Source organism: Osmia lignaria, unplaced genomic scaffold, assembly GCF_051020975.1.
Source record: "Osmia lignaria lignaria isolate PbOS001 unplaced genomic scaffold, iyOsmLign1 scaffold0002, whole genome shotgun sequence".
NCBI lineage: Eukaryota > Metazoa > Arthropoda > Insecta > Hymenoptera > Megachilidae > Osmia > Osmia lignaria.
In genome coordinates, this window is record NW_027478159.1 from 17,959,821 (window position 1) to 17,980,233 (window position 20,413).

Here is a 20,413-nt window from a genome sequence, read left to right on the forward strand (position 1 = left end):
CTTTTTGTAGAGAATTAAGTTTCCTACTTTTTATGTTCTATGATATTTTTTGATCAGAAGCGTAGTTTTCGAGATATATCGAGATATTTAAAAGTTCCGAAGCCGCACCAACATAATAGGGATACAGAAACACCGTGGCCCCTTTCTTTGAGATAACTCTGCACTAGTGCGAGCCGCAAATGCCACTTCCAGCTTAGCTGTGCAGAAGAAGAACAACAAGAAGAAGAAATATCTCGAAATATGTCCGTCAGGCCCCTTCCCTTGAGATAAATCTGCAAATATCTCGGAAACGAAGCGAGCTATGGCAAAATGTTAAGAGACCTTTTTTGTAGAGAATTATGTTTCCTACAATTTATGTTCTATGATATTTTTTGATCAGATGCGTAGTTCTCGAGATATATCAAGATATTTAAAAGTTCCGAAGCCACACCAACATAATAGAGATACAGAAACACCGTGGCCCCTTTCATTGAGATAACTCTGCACTATTGCGAGCTGGAAATGCCACTTCCAGCTTAGCTGTGCAGAAGAAGAACAACAAGAAGAAGAAATATCTCGAAATATGTCCGTCAGGCCCCTTCCCTTGAGATAAATCTGCAAATATCTCGGAAACGAAGCGAGCTATGGCAAAATGTTAAGAGACCTTTTTTGTAGAGAATTATGTTTCCTACAATTTATGTTCTATGATATTTTTTGATCAGATGCGTAGTTCTCGAGATATATGAAGATATTTAAAAGTTCCGAAGCCACACCAACATAATAGAGATACAGAAACACCGTGGCCCTTTTCTTTGAGATAACTCTGCACTATTGCGAGCTGTAAATGCCACTTCCGGCTTAGCTGTGCAGAAGAAGAACAACAAGAAGAAGAAATATCTCGAAATATGTCCGTCAGGCCCCTTCCCTTGAGATAAATCTGCAGATATCTCGAAAACGAAACGAGCTATGGCAAAATGTTAAGAGACCCTTTTTGTAGAGAATTAAGTTTCCTACTTTTTATGTTCTATGATATTTTTTGATCAGAAGCGTAGTTTTCGAGATATATCGAGATATTTAAAAGTTCCGAAGCCGCACCAACATAATAGAGATACAGAAACACCGTGGCCCCTTTCTTTGAGATAACTCTGCACTAGTGCGAGCTGCAAATGCCACTTCCAGCTTAGCTGTGCAGAAGAAGAACAACAAGAAGAAGAAATATCTCGAAATATGTCCGTCAGGCCCCTTCCCTTGAGATATATCTGCAAATATCTCGGAAACGAAGCGAGCTATGGCAAAATGTTAAGAGACCTTTTTTGTAGAGAATTATGTTTCCTACAATTTATGTTCAATGATATTTTTTGATCAGAAGCGTAGTTTTCGAGATATATCGAGATATTTAAAAGTTCCGAAGCCGCACCAACTTTAATAGAGATACAGAAACACCGTGGCCCCTTTCTTTGAGATAACTCTGCACTAGTGAGAGCCGCAAATGCCACTTCCAGCTTAGCTGTGCAGAAGAAGAACAACAAGAAGAAGAAATATCTCGAAATATGTCCGTCAGGCCCCTTCCCTTGAGATAAATCTGCAAATGTCTCGGAAACGAAGCGAGCTATGGCAAAATGTTAAGAGACCTTTTTTGTAGACAATTAAGTTTCCTACTTTTTATGTTCTATGATATTTTTTGATCAGATGCGTAGTTCTCGAGATATATCAAGATATTTAAAAGTTCCGAAGCCGCACCAACATAATAGAGATACAGAAACACCGTGGCCCCTTTCTTTGAGATAACTCTGCACTATTGCGAGCTGCAAATGCCACTTCCAGCTTAGCTGTGCAGAGGAAGAACAACAAGAAGAAGAAATATCTCGAAATATGTCCGTCAGGCCAGTTCCTTTGAGCTGAATCTGCAAATATCTCGGAAACGAAGCGAGCTATGGCAAAATGTTAAGAGACGTTTTTTGTAGAGAATTGTGTTTCCTACAATTTATGTTCTATGATATTTTTTGATCAGAAGCGTAGTTTTCGAGATATATCGAGATATTTAAAAGTTCCGAAGACGCACCAACATAATAGAGATACAGAAACACCGTGGCCCCTTTCTTTGAGATAACTGTGCACTAGTGCGAGCCGCAAATGCAACTTCCAGCTTAGCTGTGCAGAAGAAGAACAACAAGAAGAAGAAATATCTCGAAATATGTCCGTCAGGCCCCTTCCCTTGAGATAAATCTGCAAATGTCTCGGAAACGAAGCGAGCTATGGCAAAATGTTAAGAGACCTTTTTTGTAGAGAATTAAGTTTCCTACTTTTTATGTTCTATGATATTTTTTGATCAGATGCGTAGTTCTCGAGATATATCAAGATATTTAAAAGTTCCGAAGCCGCACCAACATAATAGAGATACAGAAACACCGTGGCCCCTTTCTTTGAGATAACTCTGCACTATTGCGAGCTGCAAATGCCACTTCCAACTTAGCTGTGCAGAGGAAGAACAACAAGAAGAAGAAATATCTCGAAATATGTCCGTCAGGCCAGTTCCTTTGAGCTGAATCTGCAAATATCTCGGAAACGAAGCGATCTATGGCAAAATGTTAAGAGACGTTTTTTGTAGAGAATTATGTTTCCTACAATTTATGTTCTATGATATTTTTTGATCAGAAGCGTAGTTTTCGAGATATATCGAGATATTTAAAAGTTCCGAAGCCGCACCAACATAATAGGGATACAGAAACACCGTGGCCCCTTTCTTTGAGATAACTCTGCACTAGTGCGAGCCGCAAATGCCACTTCCAGCTTAGCTGTGCAGAAGAAGAACAACAAGAAGAAGAAATATCTCGAAATATGTCCGTCAGGCCCCTTCCCTTGAGATAAATCTGCAAATATCTCGGAAACGAAGCGAGCTATGGCAAAATGTTAAGAGACCTTTTTTGTAGAGAATTATGTTTCCTACAATTTATGTTCTATGATATTTTTTGATCAGATGCGTAGTTCTCGAGATATATCAAGATATTTAAAAGTTCCGAAGCCACACCAACATAATAGAGATACAGAAACACCGTGGCCCCTTTCTTTGAGATAACTCTGCACTATTGCGAGCTGTAAATGCCACTTCCAGCTTAGCTGTGCAGAAGAAGAACAACAAGAGGAAGAAATATCTCGAAATATGTCCGTCAGGCCCCTTCCCTTGAGATAAATCTGCAGATATCTCGAAAACGAAACGAGCTATGGCAAAATGTTAAGAGACCTTTTTTGTAGAGAATTAAGTTTCCTACTTTTTATGTTCTATGATATTTTTTGATCAGAAGCGTAGTTTTCGAGATATATCGAGATATTTAAAAGTTCCGAAGCCGCACCAACATAATAAAGATACAGAAACACCGTGGCCCCTTTCTTTGAGATAACTCTGCACTAGTGCGAGCTGCAAATGCCACTTCCAGCTTAGCTCTGCAGAAGAAGAACAACAAGAAGAAGAAATATCTCGAAATATGTCCGTCAGGCCCCTTCCCTTGAGATAAATCTGCAAATATCTCGGAAACGAAGCGAGCTATGGCAAAATGTTAAGAGACCTTTTTTGTAGAGAATTAAGTTTCCTACTTTTTATGTTCTATGATATTTTTTGATCAGATGCGTAGTTCTCGAGATATATCAAGATATTTAAAAGTTCCGAAGCCGCACCAACATAATAGAGATACAGAAACACCGTGGCCCCTTTCTTTGAGATAACTCTGCACTATTGCGAGCTGTAAATGCCACTTCCAGCTTAGCTGTGCAGAAGAAGAACAACAAGAAGAAGAAATATCTCGAAATATGTCCGTCAGGCCCCTTCCCTTGAGATATATCTGCAAATATCTCGGAAACGAAGCGAGCTATGGCAAAATGTTAAGAGACCTTTTTTGTAGAGAATTATGTTTCCTACAATTTATGTTCAATGATATTTTTTGATCAGAAGCGTAGTTTTCGAGATATATCGAGATATTTAAAAGTTCCGAAGCCGCACCAACATAATAGAGATACAGAAACACCGTGGCCCCTTTCTTTGAGATAACTCTGCACTAGTGAGAGCCGCAAATGCCACTTCCAGCTTAGCTGTGCAGAAGAAGAACAACAAGAAGAAGAAATATCTCGAAATATGTCCGTCAGGCCCCTTCCCTTGAGATAAATCTGCAAATATCTCGGAAACGAAGCGAGCTATGGCAAAATGTTAAGAGACCTTTTTTGTAGAGAATTAAGTTTCCTACTTTTTATGTTCTATGATATTTTTTGATCAGATGCGTAGTTCTCGAGATATATCAAGATATTTAAAAGTTCCGAAGCCGCGCCAACATAATAGAGATACAGAAACACCGTGGCCCCTTTCTTTGAGATAAGTCTGCACTATTGCGAGCTGTAAATGCCACTTCCAGCTTAGCTGTGCAGAAGAAGAACAACAAGAAGAAGAAATATCTCGAAATATGTCCGTCAGGCCCCTTCCCTTGAGATATATCTGCAAATATCTCGGAAACGAAGCGAGCTATGGCAAAATGTTAGGAGACCTTTTTTGTAGAGAATTATGTTTCCTACAATTTATGTTCAATGATATTTTTTGATCAGAAGCGTAGTTTTCGAGATATATCGAGATATTTAAAAGTTCCGAAGCCGCACCAACATAATAGAGATACAGAAACACCGTGGCCCCTTTCTTTGAGATAACTCTGCACTAGTGAGAGCCGCAAATGCCACTTCCAGCTTAGCTGTGCAGAAGAAGAACAACAAGAAGAAGAAATATCTCGAAGTATGTCCGTCAGGCCCCTTCCCTTGAGATAAATCTGCAAATGTCTCGGAAACGAAGCGAGCTATGGCAAAATGTTAAGAGACCTTTTTTGTAGAGAATTAAGTTTCCTACTTTTTATGTTCTATGATATTTTTTGATCAGATGCGTAGTTCTCGAGATATATCAAGATATTTAAAAGTTCCGAAGCCGCACCAACATAATAGAGATACAGAAACACCGTGGCCCCTTTCTTTGAGATAACTCTGCACTATTGCGAGCTGCAAATGCCACTTCCAGCTTAGCTGTGCAGAGGAAGAACAACAAGAAGAAGAAATATCTCGAAATATGTCCGTCAGGCCAGTTCCTTTGAGCTGAATCTGCAAATATCTCGGAAACGAAGCGATCTATGGCAAAATGTTAAGAGACGTTTTTTGTAGAGAATTATGTTTCCTACAATTTATGTTCTATGATATTTTTTGATCAGAAGCGTAGTTTTCGAGATATATCGAGATATTTAAAAGTTCCGAAGCCGCACCAACATAATAGGGATACAGAAACACCGTGGCCCCTTTCTTTGAGATAACTCTGCACTAGTGCGAGCCGCAAATGCCACTTCCAGCTTAGCTGTGCAGAAGAAGAACAACAAGAAGAAGAAATATCTCGAAATATGTCCGTCAGGCCCCTTCCCTTGAGATAAATCTGCAAATATCTCGGAAACGAAGCGAGCTATGGCAAAATGTTAAGAGACCTTTTTTGTAGAGAATTATGTTTCCTACAATTTATGTTCTATGATATTTTTTGATCAGATGCGTAGTTCTCGAGATATATCAAGATATTTAAAAGTTCCGAAGCCACACCAACATAATAGAGATACAGAAACACCGTGGCCCCTTTCATTGAGATAACTCTGCACTATTGCGAGCTGGAAATGCCACTTCCAGCTTAGCTGTGCAGAAGAAGAACAACAAGAAGAAGAAATATCTCGAAATATGTCCGTCAGGCCCCTTCCCTTGAGATAAATCTGCAAATATCTCGGAAACGAAGCGAGCTATGGCAAAATGTTAAGAGACCTTTTTTGTAGAGAATTATGTTTCCTACAATTTATGTTCTATGATATTTTTTGATCAGATGCGTAGTTCTCGAGATATATGAAGATATTTAAAAGTTCCGAAGCCACACCAACATAATAGAGATACAGAAACACCGTGGCCCTTTTCTTTGAGATAACTCTGCACTATTGCGAGCTGTAAATGCCACTTCCGGCTTAGCTGTGCAGAAGAAGAACAACAAGAAGAAGAAATATCTCGAAATATGTCCGTCAGGCCCCTTCCCTTGAGATAAATCTGCAGATATCTCGAAAACGAAACGAGCTATGGCAAAATGTTAAGAGACCCTTTTTGTAGAGAATTAAGTTTCCTACTTTTTATGTTCTATGATATTTTTTGATCAGAAGCGTAGTTTTCGAGATATATCGAGATATTTAAAAGTTCCGAAGCCGCACCAACATAATAGAGATACAGAAACACCGTGGCCCCTTTCTTTGAGATAACTCTGCACTAGTGCGAGCTGCAAATGCCACTTCCAGCTTAGCTGTGCAGAAGAAGAACAACAAGAAGAAGAAATATCTCGAAATATGTCCGTCAGGCCCCTTCCCTTGAGATATATCTGCAAATATCTCGGAAACGAAGCGAGCTATGGCAAAATGTTAAGAGACCTTTTTTGTAGAGAATTATGTTTCCTACAATTTATGTTCAATGATATTTTTTGATCAGAAGCGTAGTTTTCGAGATATATCGAGATATTTAAAAGTTCCGAAGCCGCACCAACATAATAGAGATACAGAAACACCGTGGCCCCTTTCTTTGAGATAACTCTGCACTAGTGAGAGCCGCAAATGCCACTTCCAGCTTAGCTGTGCAGAAGAAGAACAACAAGAAGAAGAAATATCTCGAAATATGTCCGTCAGGCCCCTTCCCTTGAGATAAATCTGCAAATGTCTCGGAAACGAAGCGAGCTATGGCAAAATGTTAAGAGACCTTTTTTGTAGAGAATTAAGTTTCCTACTTTTTATGTTCTATGATATTTTTTGATCAGATGCGTAGTTCTCGAGATATATCAAGATATTTAAAAGTTCCGAAGCCGCACCAACATAATAGAGATACAGAAACACCGTGGCCCCTTTCTTTGAGATAACTCTGCACTATTGCGAGCTGCAAATGCCACTTCCAGCTTAGCTGTGCAGAGGAAGAACAACAAGAAGAAGAAATATCTCGAAATATGTCCGTCAGGCCAGTTCCTTTGAGCTGAATCTGCAAATATCTCGGAAACGAAGCGATCTATGGCAAAATGTTAAGAGACGTTTTTTGTAGAGAATTATGTTTCCTACAATTTATGTTCTATGATATTTTTTGATCAGAAGCGTAGTTTTCGAGATATATCGAGATATTTAAAAGTTCCGAAGCCGCACCAACATAATAGGGATACAGAAACACCGTGGCCCCTTTCTTTGAGATAACTCTGCACTAGTGCGAGCCGCAAATGCCACTTCCAGCTTAGCTGTGCAGAAGAAGAACAACAAGAAGAAGAAATATCTCGAAATATGTCCGTCAGGCCCCTTCCCTTGAGATAAATCTGCAAATATCTCGGAAACGAAGCGAGCTATGGCAAAATGTTAAGAGACCGTTTTTGTAGAGAATTATGTTTCCTACAATTTATGTTCTATGATATTTTTTGATCAGATGCGTAGTTCTCGAGATATATCAAGATATTTAAAAGTTCCGAAGCCACACCAACATAATAGAGATACAGAAACACCGTGGCCCCTTTCATTGAGATAACTCTGCACTATTGCGAGCTGGAAATGCCACTTCCAGCTTAGCTGTGCAGAAGAAGAACAACAAGAAGAAGAAATATCTCGAAATATGTCCGTCAGGCCCCTTCCCTTGAGATAAATCTGCAAATATCTCGGAAACGAAGCGAGCTATGGCAAAATGTTAAGAGACCTTTTTTGTAGAGAATTATGTTTCCTACAATTTATGTTCTATGATATTTTTTGATCAGATGCGTAGTTCTCGAGATATATGAAGATATTTAAAAGTTCCGAAGCCACACCAACATAATAGAGATACAGAAACACCGTGGCCCTTTTCTTTGAGATAACTCTGCACTATTGCGAGCTGTAAATGCCACTTCCGGCTTAGCTGTGCAGAAGAAGAACAACAAGAAGAAGAAATATCTCGAAATATGTCCGTCAGGCCCCTTCCCTTGAGATAAATCTGCAGATATCTCGAAAACGAAACGAGCTATGGCAAAATGTTAAGAGACCCTTTTTGTAGAGAATTAAGTTTCCTACTTTTTATGTTCTATGATATTTTTTGATCAGAAGCGTAGTTTTCGAGATATATCGAGATATTTAAAAGTTCCGAAGCCGCACCAACATAATAGAGATACAGAAACACCGTGGCCCCTTTCTTTGAGATAACTCTGCACTAGTGCGAGCTGCAAATGCCACTTCCAGCTTAGCTGTGCAGAAGAAGAACAACAAGAAGAAGAAATATCTCGAAATATGTCCGTCAGGCCCCTTCCCTTGAGATATATCTGCAAATATCTCGGAAACGAAGCGAGCTATGGCAAAATGTTAAGAGACCTTTTTTGTAGAGAATTATGTTTCCTACAATTTATGTTCAATGATATTTTTTGATCAGAAGCGCAGTTTTCGAGATATATCGAGATATTTAAAAGTTCCGAAGCCGCACCAACATAATAGAGATACAGAAACACCGTGGCCCCTTTCTTTGAGATAACTCTGCACTAGTGAGAGCCGCAAATGCCACTTCCAGCTTAGCTGTGCAGAAGAAGAACAACAAGAAGAAGAAATATCTCGAAATATGTCCGTCAGGCCCCTTCCCTTGAGATAAATCTGCAAATGTCTCGGAAACGAAGCGAGCTATGGCAAAATGTTAAGAGACCTTTTTTGTAGAGAATTAAGTTTCCTACTTTTTATGTTCTATGATATTTTTTGATCAGATGCGTAGTTCTCGAGATATATCAAGATATTTAAAAGTTCCGAAGCCGCACCAACATAATAGAGATACAGAAACACCGTGGCCCCTTTCTTTGAGATAACTCTGCACTATTGCGAGCTGCAAATGCCACTTCCAGCTTAGCTGTGCAGAGGAAGAACAACAAGAAGAAGAAATATCTCGAAATATGTCCGTCAGGCCAGTTCCTTTGAGCTGAATCTGCAAATATCTCGGAAACGAAGCGAGCTATGGCAAAATGTTAAGAGACGTTTTTTGTAGAGAATTATGTTTCCTACAATTTATGTTCTATGATATTTTTTGATCAGAAGCGTAGTTTTCGAGATATATCGAGATATTTAAAAGTTCCGAAGACGCACCAACATAATAGAGATACAGAAACACCGTGGCCCCTTTCTTTGAGATAACTGTGCACTAGTGCGAGCCGCAAATGCAACTTCCAGCTTAGCTGTGCAGAAGAAGAACAACAAGAAGAAGAAATATCTCGAAATATGTCCGTCAGGCCCCTTCCCTTGAGATAAATCTGCAAATGTCTCGGAAACGAAGCGAGCTATGGCAAAATGTTAAGAGACCTTTTTTGTAGAGAATTAAGTTTCCCACTTTTTATGTTCTATGATATTTTTTGATCAGATGCGTAGTTCTCGAGATATATCAAGATATTTAAAAGTTCCGAAGCCGCACCAACATAATAAAGATACAGAAACACCGTGGCCCCTTTCTTTGAGATAACTCTGCACTAGTGCGAGCTGCAAATGCCACTTCCAGCTTAGCTCTGCAGAAGAAGAACAACAAGAAGAAGAAATATCTCGAAATATGTCCGTCAGGCCCCTTCCCTTGAGATAAATCTGCAAATATCTCGGAAACGAAGCGAGCTATGGCAAAATGTTAAGAGACCTTTTTTGTAGAGAATTAAGTTTCCTACTTTTTATGTTCTATGATATTTTTTGATCAGATGCGTAGTTCTCGAGATATATCAAGATATTTAAAAGTTCCGAAGCCGCACCAACATAATAGAGATACAGAAACACCGTGGCCCCTTTCTTTGAGATAACTCTGCACTATTGCGAGCTGTAAATGCCACTTCCAGCTTAGCTGTGCAGAAGAAGAACAACAAGAAGAAGAAATATCTCGAAATATGTCCGTCAGGCCCCTTCCCTTGAGATATATCTGCAAATATCTCGGAAACGAAGCGAGCTATGGCAAAATGTTAAGAGACCTTTTTTGTAGAGAATTATGTTTCCTACAATTTATGTTCAATGATATTTTTTGATCAGAAGCGTAGTTTTCGAGATATATCGAGATATTTAAAAGTTCCGAAGCCGCACCAACATAATAGAGATACAGAAACACCGTGGCCCCTTTCTTTGAGATAACTCTGCACTAGTGAGAGCCGCAAATGCCACTTCCAGCTTAGCTGTGCAGAAGAAGAACAACAAGAAGAAGAAATATCTCGAAATATGTCCGTCAGGCCCCTTCCCTTGAGATAAATCTGCAAATATCTCGGAAACGAAGCGAGCTATGGCAAAATGTTAAGAGACCTTTTTTGTAGAGAATTAAGTTTCCTACTTTTTATGTTCTATGATATTTTTTGATCAGATGCGTAGTTCTCGAGATATATCAAGATATTTAAAAGTTCCGAAGCCGCGCCAACATAATAGAGATACAGAAACACCGTGGCCCCTTTCTTTGAGATAAGTCTGCACTATTGCGAGCTGTAAATGCCACTTCCAGCTTAGCTGTGCAGAAGAAGAACAACAAGAAGAAGAAATATCTCGAAATATGTCCGTCAGGCCCCTTCCCTTGAGATATATCTGCAAATATCTCGGAAACGAAGCGAGCTATGGCAAAATGTTAAGAGACCTTTTTTGTAGAGAATTATGTTTCCTACAATTTATGTTCAATGATATTTTTTGATCAGAAGCGTAGTTTTCGAGATATATCGAGATATTTAAAAGTTCCGAAGCCGCACCAACATAATAGAGATACAGAAACACCGTGGCCCCTTTCTTTGAGATAACTCTGCACTAGTGAGAGCCGCAAATGCCACTTCCAGCTTAGCTGTGCAGAAGAAGAACAACAAGAAGAAGAAATATCTCGAAATATGTCCGTCAGGCCCCTTCCCTTGAGATAAATCTGCAAATGTCTCGGAAACGAAGCGAGCTATGGCAAAATGTTAAGAGACCTTTTTTGTAGAGAATTAAGTTTCCTACTTTTTATGTTCTATGATATTTTTTGATCAGATGCGTAGTTCTCGAGATATATCAAGATATTTAAAAGTTCCGAAGCCGCACCAACATAATAGAGATACAGAAACACCGTGGCCCCTTTCTTTGAGATAACTCTGCACTATTGCGAGCTGCAAATGCCGCTTCGAGCTTAGCTGTGCAGAAGAAGAACAACAAGAAGAAGAAATATCTCGAAATATGTCCGTCAGACCCCTTCCCTTGAGATGAATCTGCAAATATCTCGGAAACGAAGCGAGCTATGGCAAAATGTTAAGAGACCTTTTTTGTAGAGAATAATGTTTCCTACAATTTACCTTCTATGATATTTTTTGATCAGAAGCGTAGTTTTCGAGATATATCGAGATATTTAAAAGTTCCGAAGCCGCACCAACATAATAGGGATACAGAAACACCGTGGCCCCTTTCTTTGAGATAACTCTGCACTAGTGCGAGCCGCAAATGCCACTTCCAGCTTAGCTGTGCAGAAGAAGAACAACAAGAAGAAGAAACATCTCGAAATATGTCCGTCAGGCCCCTTCCCTTGAGATAAATCTGCAAATATCTCGGAAACGAAGCGAGCTATGGCAAAATGTTAAGAGACCTTTTTTGTAGAGAATTATGTTTCCTACAATTTATGTTCTATGATATTTTTTGATCAGATGCGTAGTTCTCGAGATATATCAAGATATTTAAAAGTTCCGAAGCCACACCAACATAATAGAGATACAGAAACACCGTGGCCCCTTTCTTTGAGATAACTCTGCACTATTGCGAGCTGTAAATGCCACTTCCGGCTTAGCTGTGCAGAAGAAGAACAACAAGAAGAAGAAATATCTCGAAATATGTCCGTCAGGCCCCTTCCCTTGAGATAAATCTGCAGATATCTCGAAAACGAAACGAGCTATGGCAAAATGTTAAGAGACCTTTTTTGTAGAGAATTAAGTTTCCTACTTTTTACGTTCTATGATATTTTTTGATCAGAAGCGTAGTTTTCGAGATATATCGAGATATTTAAAAGTTCCGAAGCCGCACCAACATAATAGAGATACAGAAACACCGTGGCCCCTTTCTTTGAGATAACTCTGCACTAGTGCGAGCTGCAAATGCCACTTCCAGCTTAGCTGTGCAGAAGAAGAACAACAAGAAGAAGAAATATCTCGAAATATGTCCGTCAGGCCCCTTCCCTTGAGATAAATCTGCAAATATCTCGGAAACAAAGCGAGCTATGGCAAAATGTTAAGAGACCTTTTTTGTAGAGAATTAAGTTTCCTACTTTTTATGGTCTATGATATTTTTTGATCAGATGCGTAGTTCTCGAGATATATCAAGATATTTAAAAGTTCCGAAGCCGCACCAACATAATAGAGATACAGAAACACCGTGGCCCCTTTCTTTGAGATAACTCTGCACTATTGCGAGCTGTAAATGCCACTTCCAGCTTAGCTGTGCAGAAGAAGAACAACAAGAAGAAGAAATATCTCGAAATATGTCCGTCAGGCCCCTTCCCTTGAGATATATCTGCAAGTATCTCGGAAACGAAGCGAGCTATGGCAAAATGTTGAGAGACCTTTTTTGTAGAGAATTAAGTTTCCTACTTTTTATGTTCTATGATATTTTTTGATCAGATGCGTAGTTCTCGAGATATATCAAGATATTTAAAAGTTCCGAAGCCGCACCAACATAATAGAGATACAGAAACACCGTGGCCCCTTTCATTGAGATAACTCTGCACTATTGCGAGCTGGAAATGCCACTTCCAGCTTAGCTGTGCAGAAGAAGAACAACAAGAAGAAGAAATATCTCGAAATATGTCCGTCAGGCCACTTCCCTTGAGATAAATCTGCAAATATCTCGGAAACGAAGCGAGCTATGGCAAAATGTTAAGAGACCTTTTTTGTAGAGAATTAAGTTTCCTACTTTTTATGTTCGATGATATTTTTTGATCAGATGCGTAGTTCTCGAGATATATCAAGATATTTAAAAGTTCCGAAGCTGCACCAACATAATAGAGGTACAGAAACACCGTGGCCTCTTTCTTTGAGATAACTCTGCACTATTGCGAGCTGCAAATGCCGCTTCGAGCTTAGCTGTGCAGAAGAAGAACAACAAGAAGAAGAAATATCTCGAAATATGTCCGTCAGACCCCTTCCCTTGAGATGAATCTGCAAATATCTCGGAAACGAAGCGAGCTATGGCAAAATCTTAAGAGACCTTTTTTGTAGAGAATAATGTTTCCTACAATTTACCTTCTATGATATTTTTTGATCAGAAGCGTAGTTTTCGAGATATATCGAGATATTTAAAAGTTCCGAAGCCGCACCAACATAATAGAGATACAGAAACACCGTGGCCCCTTTCTTTGAGATAACTCTGCACTATTGCGACCTGCAAATGCCACTTCCAGCTCAGCTGTGCAGAAGAAGAACAACAAGAAGAAGAAATATCTCGAAATATGTCCGTCAGGCCCCTTCCCTTGAGATAAATCTGCAAATATCTCGGAAACGAAGCGAGCTATGGCAAAATGTTAAGAGACCTTTTTTGTAGAGAATTAAGTTTCCTACTTTTTATGTTCTATGATATTTTTTGATCAGATGCGTAGTTCTCGAGATATATCAAGATATTTAAAAGTTCCGAAGCCGCACCAACATAATAGAGATACAGAAACACCGTGGCCCCTTTCTTTGAGATAACTCTGCACTATTGCGAGCTGTAAATGCCACTTCCAGCTTAGCTGTGCAGAAGAAGAACAACAAGAAGAAGAAATATCACGAAATATGTCCGTCAGGCCCCTTCCCTTGAGATATATCTGCAAGTATCTCGGAAACGAAGCGAGCTATGGCAAAATGTTAAGAGACCTTTTTTGTAGAGAATTATGTTTCCTACAATTTATGTTCAATGATATTTTTTGATCAGAAGCGTAGTTTTCGAGATATATCGAGATATTTAAAAGTTCCGAAGCCGCACCAACATAATAGAGATACAGAAACACCGTGGCCCCTTTCTTTGAGATAACTCTGCACTAGTGAGAGCCGCAAATGCCACTTCCAGCTTAGCTGTGCAGAAGAAGAACAACAAGAAGAAGAAATATCTCGAAATATGTCCGTCAGGCCCCTTCCCTTGAGATAAATATGCAAATATCTCGGAAACGAAGCGAGCTATGGCAAAATGTTGAGAGACCTTTTTTGTAGAGAATTAAGTTTCCTACTTTTTATGTTCTATGATATTTTTTGATCAGATGCGTAGTTCTCGAGATATATCAAGATATTTAAAAGTTCCGAAGCCGCACCAACATAATAGAGATACAGAAACACCGTGGCCCCTTTCATTGAGATAACTCTGCACTATTGCGAGCTGGAAATGCCACTTCCAGCTTAGCTGTGCAGAAGAAGAACAACAAGAAGAAGAAATATCTCGAAATATGTCCGTCAGGCCACTTCCCTTGAGATAAATCTGCAAATATCTCGGAAACGAAGCGAGCTATGGCAAAATGTTAAGAGACCTTTTTTGTAGAGAATTAAGTTTCCTACTTTTTATGTTCGATGATATTTTTTGATCAGATGCGTAGTTCTCGAGATATATCAAGATATTTAAAAGTTCCGAAGCTGCACCAACATAATAGAGGTACAGAAACACCGTGGCCTCTTTCTTTGAGATAACTCTGCACTATTGCGAGCTGCAAATGCCGCTTCGAGCTTAGCTGTGCAGAAGAAGAACAACAAGAAGAAGAAATATCTCGAAATATGTCCGTCAGACCCCTTCCCTTGAGATGAATCTGCAAATATCTCGGAAACGAAGCGAGCTATGGCAAAATGTTAAGAGACCTTTTTTGTAGAGAATTATGTTTCCTACAATTTATGTTCTATGATATTTTTTGATCAGAAGCGTAGTTTTCGAGATATATCGAGATATTTAAAAGTTCCGAAGCCGCACCAACATAATAGGGATACAGAAACACCGTGGCCCCTTTCTTTGAGATAACTCTGCACTAGTGCGAGCCGCAAATGCCACTTCCAGCTTAGCTGTGCAGAAGAAGAACAACAAGAAGAAGAAATATCTCGAAATATGTCCGTCAGGCCCCTTCCCTTGAGATAAATCTGCAAATATCTCGGAAACGAAGCGAGCTATGGCAAAATGTTAAGAGACCTTTTTTGTAGAGAATTATGTTTCCTACAATTTATGTTCTATGATATTTTTTGATCAGATGCGTAGTTCTCGAGATATATCAAGATATTTAAAAGTTCCGAAGCCACACCAACATAATAGAGATACAGAAACACCGTGGCCCCTTTCTTTGAGATAACTCTGCACTATTGCGAGCTGTAAATGCCACTTCCGGCTTAGCTGTGCAGAAGAAGAACAACAAGAAGAAGAAATATCTCGAAATATGTCCGTCAGGCCCCTTCCCTTGAGATAAATCTGCAGATATCTCGAAAACGAAACGAGCTATGGCAAAATGTTAAGAGACCTTTTTTGTAGAGAATTAAGTTTCCTACTTTTTATGTTCTATGATATTTTTTGATCAGAAGCGTAGTTTTCGAGATATATCGAGATATTTAAAAGTTCCGAAGCCACACCAACATAATAGAGATACAGAAACACCGTGGCCCCTTTCTTTGAGATAACTCTGCACTAGTGCGAGCTGCAAATGCCACTTCCAGCTTAGCTGTGCAGAAGAAGAACAACAAGAAGAAGAAATATCTCGAAATATGTCCGTCAGGCCCCTTCCCTTGAGATAAATCTGCAAATATCTCGGAAACAAAGCGAGCTATGGCAAAATGTTAAGAGACCTTTTTTGTAGAGAATTAAGTTTCCTACTTTTTATGTTCTATGATATTTTTTTATCAGATGCGTAGTTCTCGAGATATATCAAGATATTTAAAAGTTCCGAAGCCGCACCAACATAATAGAGATACAGAAACACCGTGGCCCCTTTCTTTGAGATAACTCTGCACTATTGCGAGCTGTAAATGCCACTTCCAGCTTAGCTGTGCAGAAGAAGAACAACAAGAAGAAGAAATATCTCGAAATATGTCCGTCAGGCCCCTTCCCTTGAGATATATCTGCAAGTATCTCGGAAACGAAGCGAGCTATGGCAAAATGTTAAGAGACCTTTTTTGTAGAGAATTATGTTTCCTACAATTTATGTTCAATGATATTTTTTGATCAGAAGCGTAGTTTTCGAGATATATCGAGATATTTAAAAGTTCCGAAGCCGCACCAACATAATAGAGATACAGAAACACCGTGGCCCCTTTCTTTGAGATAACTCTGCACTAGTGAGAGCCGCAAATGCCACTTCCAGCTTAGCTGTGCAGAAGAAGAACAACAAGAAGAAGAAATATCTCGAAATATGTCCGTCAGGCCCCTTCCCTTGAGATAAATATGCAAATATCTCGGAAACGAAGCGAGCTATGGCAAAATGTTGAGAGACCTTTTTTGTAGAGAATTAAGTTTCCTACTTTTTATGTTCTATGATATTTTTTGATCAGATGCGTAGTTCTCGAGATATATCAAGATATTTAAAAGTTCCGAAGCTGCACCAACATAATAGAGATACAGAAACACCGTGGCCCCTTTCATTGAGATAACTCTGCACTATTGCGAGCTGGAAATGCCACTTCCAGCTTAGCTGTGCAGAAGAAGAACAACAAGAAGAAGAAATATCTCGAAATATGTCCGTCAGGCCACTTCCCTTGAGATAAATCTGCAAATATCTCGGAAACGAAGCGAGCTATGGCAAAATGTTAAGAGACCTTTTTTGTAGAGAATTAAGTTTCCTACTTTTTATGTTCGATGATATTTTTTGATCAGATGCGTAGTTCTCGAGATATATCAAGATATTTAAAAGTTCCGAAGCTGCACCAACATAATAGAGGTACAGAAACACCGTGGCCTCTTTCTTTGAGATAACTCTGCACTATTGCGAGCTGCAAATGCCGCTTCGAGCTTAGCTGTGCAGAAGAAGAACAACAAGAAGAAGAAATATCTCGAAATATGTCCGTCAGACCCCTTCCCTTGAGATGAATCTGCAAATATCTCGGAAACGAAGCGAGCTATGGCAAAATGTTAAGAGACCTTTTTTGTAGAGAATAATGTTTCCTACAATTTACGTTCTATGATATTTTTTGATCAGAAGCGTAGTTTTCGAGATATATCGAGATATTTAAAAGTTCCGAAGCCGCACCGACATAATAGAGATACAGAAACACCGTGGCCCCTTTCTTTGAGATAACTCTGCACTATTGCGACCTGCAAATGCCACTTCCAGCTCAGCTGTGCAGAAGAAGAACAACAAGAAGAAGAAATATCTCGAAATATGTCCGTCAGGCCCCTTCCCTTGAGATAAATCTGCAAATATCTCGGAAACGAAGCGAGCTATGGCAAAATGTTAAGAGACCTTTTTTGTAGAGAATTAAGTTTCCTACTTTTTATGTTCTATGATATTTTTTGATCAGATGCGTAGTTCTCGAGATATATCAAGATATTTAAAAGTTCCGAAGCCGCACCAACATAATAGAGATACAGAAACACCGTGGCCCCTTTCTTTGAGATAACTCTGCACTAGTGAGAGCCGCAAATGCCACTTCCAGCTTAGCTGTGCAGAGGAAGAACAACAAGAAGAAGAAATATCTCGAAATATGTCCGTCAGGCCCGTTCCCTTGAGATAAATCTGCAAATGTCTCGGAAACGAAGCGAGCTATGGCAAAATGTTAAGAGACCTTTTTTGTAGAGAATTAAGTTTCCTACTTTTTATGTTCTATGATATTTTTTGATCAGATGCGTAGTTCTCGAGATATATCAAGATATTTAAAAGTTCCGAAGCCGCACCAACATAATAGAGATACAGAAACACCGTGGCCCCTTTCTTTGAGATAACTCTGCACTATTGCGACCTGCAAATGCCACTTCCAGCTCAGCTGTGCAGAAGAAGAACAACAAGAAGAAGAAATATCTCGAAATATGTCCGTCAGGCCCCTTCCCTTGAGATAAATCTGCAAATATCTCGGAAACGAAGCGAGCTATGGCAAAATGTTAAGAGACCTTTTTTGTAGAGAATTAAGTTTCCTACTTTTTATGTTCTATGATATTTTTTGATCAGATGCGTAGTTCTCGAGATATATCAAGATATTTAAAAGTTCCGAAGCCGCACCAACATAATAGAGATACAGAAACACCGTGGCCCCTTTCTTTGAGATAACTCTGCACTAGTGAGAGCCGCAAATGCCACTTCCAGCTTAGCTGTGCAGAGGAAGAACAACAAGAAGAAGAAATATCTCGAAATATGTCCGTCAGGCCCCTTCCCTTGAGATAAATCTGCAAATGTCTCGGAAACGAAGCGAGCTATGGCAAAATGTTAAGAGACCTTTTTTGTAGAGAATTAAGTTTCCTACTTTTTATGTTCTATGATATTTTTTGATCAGATGCGTAGTTCTCGAGATATATCAAGATATTTAAAAGTTCCGAAGCCGCACCAACATAATAGAGATACAGAAACACCGTGGCCCCTTTCTTTGAGATAACTCTGCACTATTGCGAGCTGCAAATGCCACTTCCAGCTTAGCTGTGCAGAGGAAGAACAACAAGAAGAAGAAATATCTCGAAATATGTCCGTCAGGCCCCTTCCCTTGAGATAAATCTGCAAATATCTCGGAAACGAAGCGAGCTATGGCAAAATGTTAAGAGACCTTTTTTGTAGAGAATTATGTTTCCTACAATTTATGTTCTATGATATTTTTTGATCAGATGCGTAGTTCTCGAGATATATCAAGATATTTAAAAGTTCCGAAGCCACACCAACATAATAGAGATACAGAAACACCGTGGCCCCTTTCTTTGAGATAACTCTGCACTAGTGCGAGCTGCAAATGCCACTTCCAGCTTAGCTGTGCAGAAGAAGAACAACAAGAAGAAGAAATATCTCGAAATATGTCCGTCAGGCCCCTTCCCTTGAGATAAATCTGCAAATATCTCGGAAACAAAGCGAGCTATGGCAAAATGTTAAGAGACCTTTTTTGTAGAGAATTAAGTTTCCTACTTTTTATGTTCTATGATATTTTTTGATCAGATGCGTAGTTCTCGAGATATATCAAGATATTTAAAAGTTCCGAAGCCGCACCAACATAATAGAGATACAGAAACACCGTGGCCCCTTTCTTTGAGATAACTCTGCACTAGTGAGAGCCGCAAATGCCACTTCCAGCTTAGCTGTGCAGAAGAAGAACAACAAGAAGAAGAAATATCTCGAAATATGTCCGTCAGGCCCCTTCCCTTGAGATAAATATGCAAATATCTCGGAAACGAAGCGAGCTATGGCAAAATGTTGAGAGACCTTTTTTGTAGAGAATTAAGTTTGCTACTTTTTATGTTCTATGATATTTTTTGATCAGAAGCGTAGTTTTCGAGATATATCGAGATATTTAAAAGTTCCGAAACCCCACCGCCATAATAGAGATACAGAAACACCGTGGCCCCTTTCTTTGAGATAACTCTGCACTATTGCGACCTGCAAATGCCACTTCCAGCTCAGCTGTGCAGAAGAAGAACAACAAGAAGAAGAAATATCTCGAAATATGTCCGTCAGGCCCCTTCCCTTGAGATAAATCTGCAAATATCTCGGAAACGAAGCGAGCTATGGCAAAATGTTAAGAGACCTTTTTTGTAGAGAATTAAGTTTCCTACTTTTTATGTTCTATGATATTTTTTGATCAGATGCGTAGTTCTCGAGATATATCAAGATATTTAAAAGTTCCGAAGCCGCACCAACATAATAGAGATACAGAAACACCGTGGCCCCTTTCTTTGAGATAACTCTGCACTAGTGAGAGCCGCAAATGCCACTTCCAGCTTAGCTGTGCAGAGGAAGAACAACAAGAAGAAGAAATATCTCGAAATATGTCCGTCAGGCCCCTTCCCTTGAGATAAATCTGCAAATGTCTCGGAAACGAAGCGAGCTATGGCAAAATGTTAAGAGACCTTTTTTGTAGAGAATTAAGTTTCCTACTTTTTATGTTCTATGATATTTTTTGATCAGATGCGTAGTTCTCGAGATATATCAAGATATTTAAAAGTTCCGAAGCCGCACCAACATAATAGAGATACAGAAACACCGTGGCCCCTTTCTTTGAGATAACTCTGCACTATTGCGAGCTGCAAATGCCACTTCCAGCTTAGCTGTGCAGAGGAAGAACAACAAGAAGAAGAAATATCTCGAAATATGTCCGTCAGGCCCCTTCCCTTGAGATAAATCTGCAAATATCTCGGAAACGAAGCGAGCTATGGCAAAATGTTAAGAGACCTTTTTTGTAGAGAATTATGTTTCCTACAATTTATGTTGTATGATATTTTTTGATCAGATGCGTAGTTCTCGAGATATATCAAGATATTTAAAAGTTCCGAAGCCACACCAACATAATAGAGATACA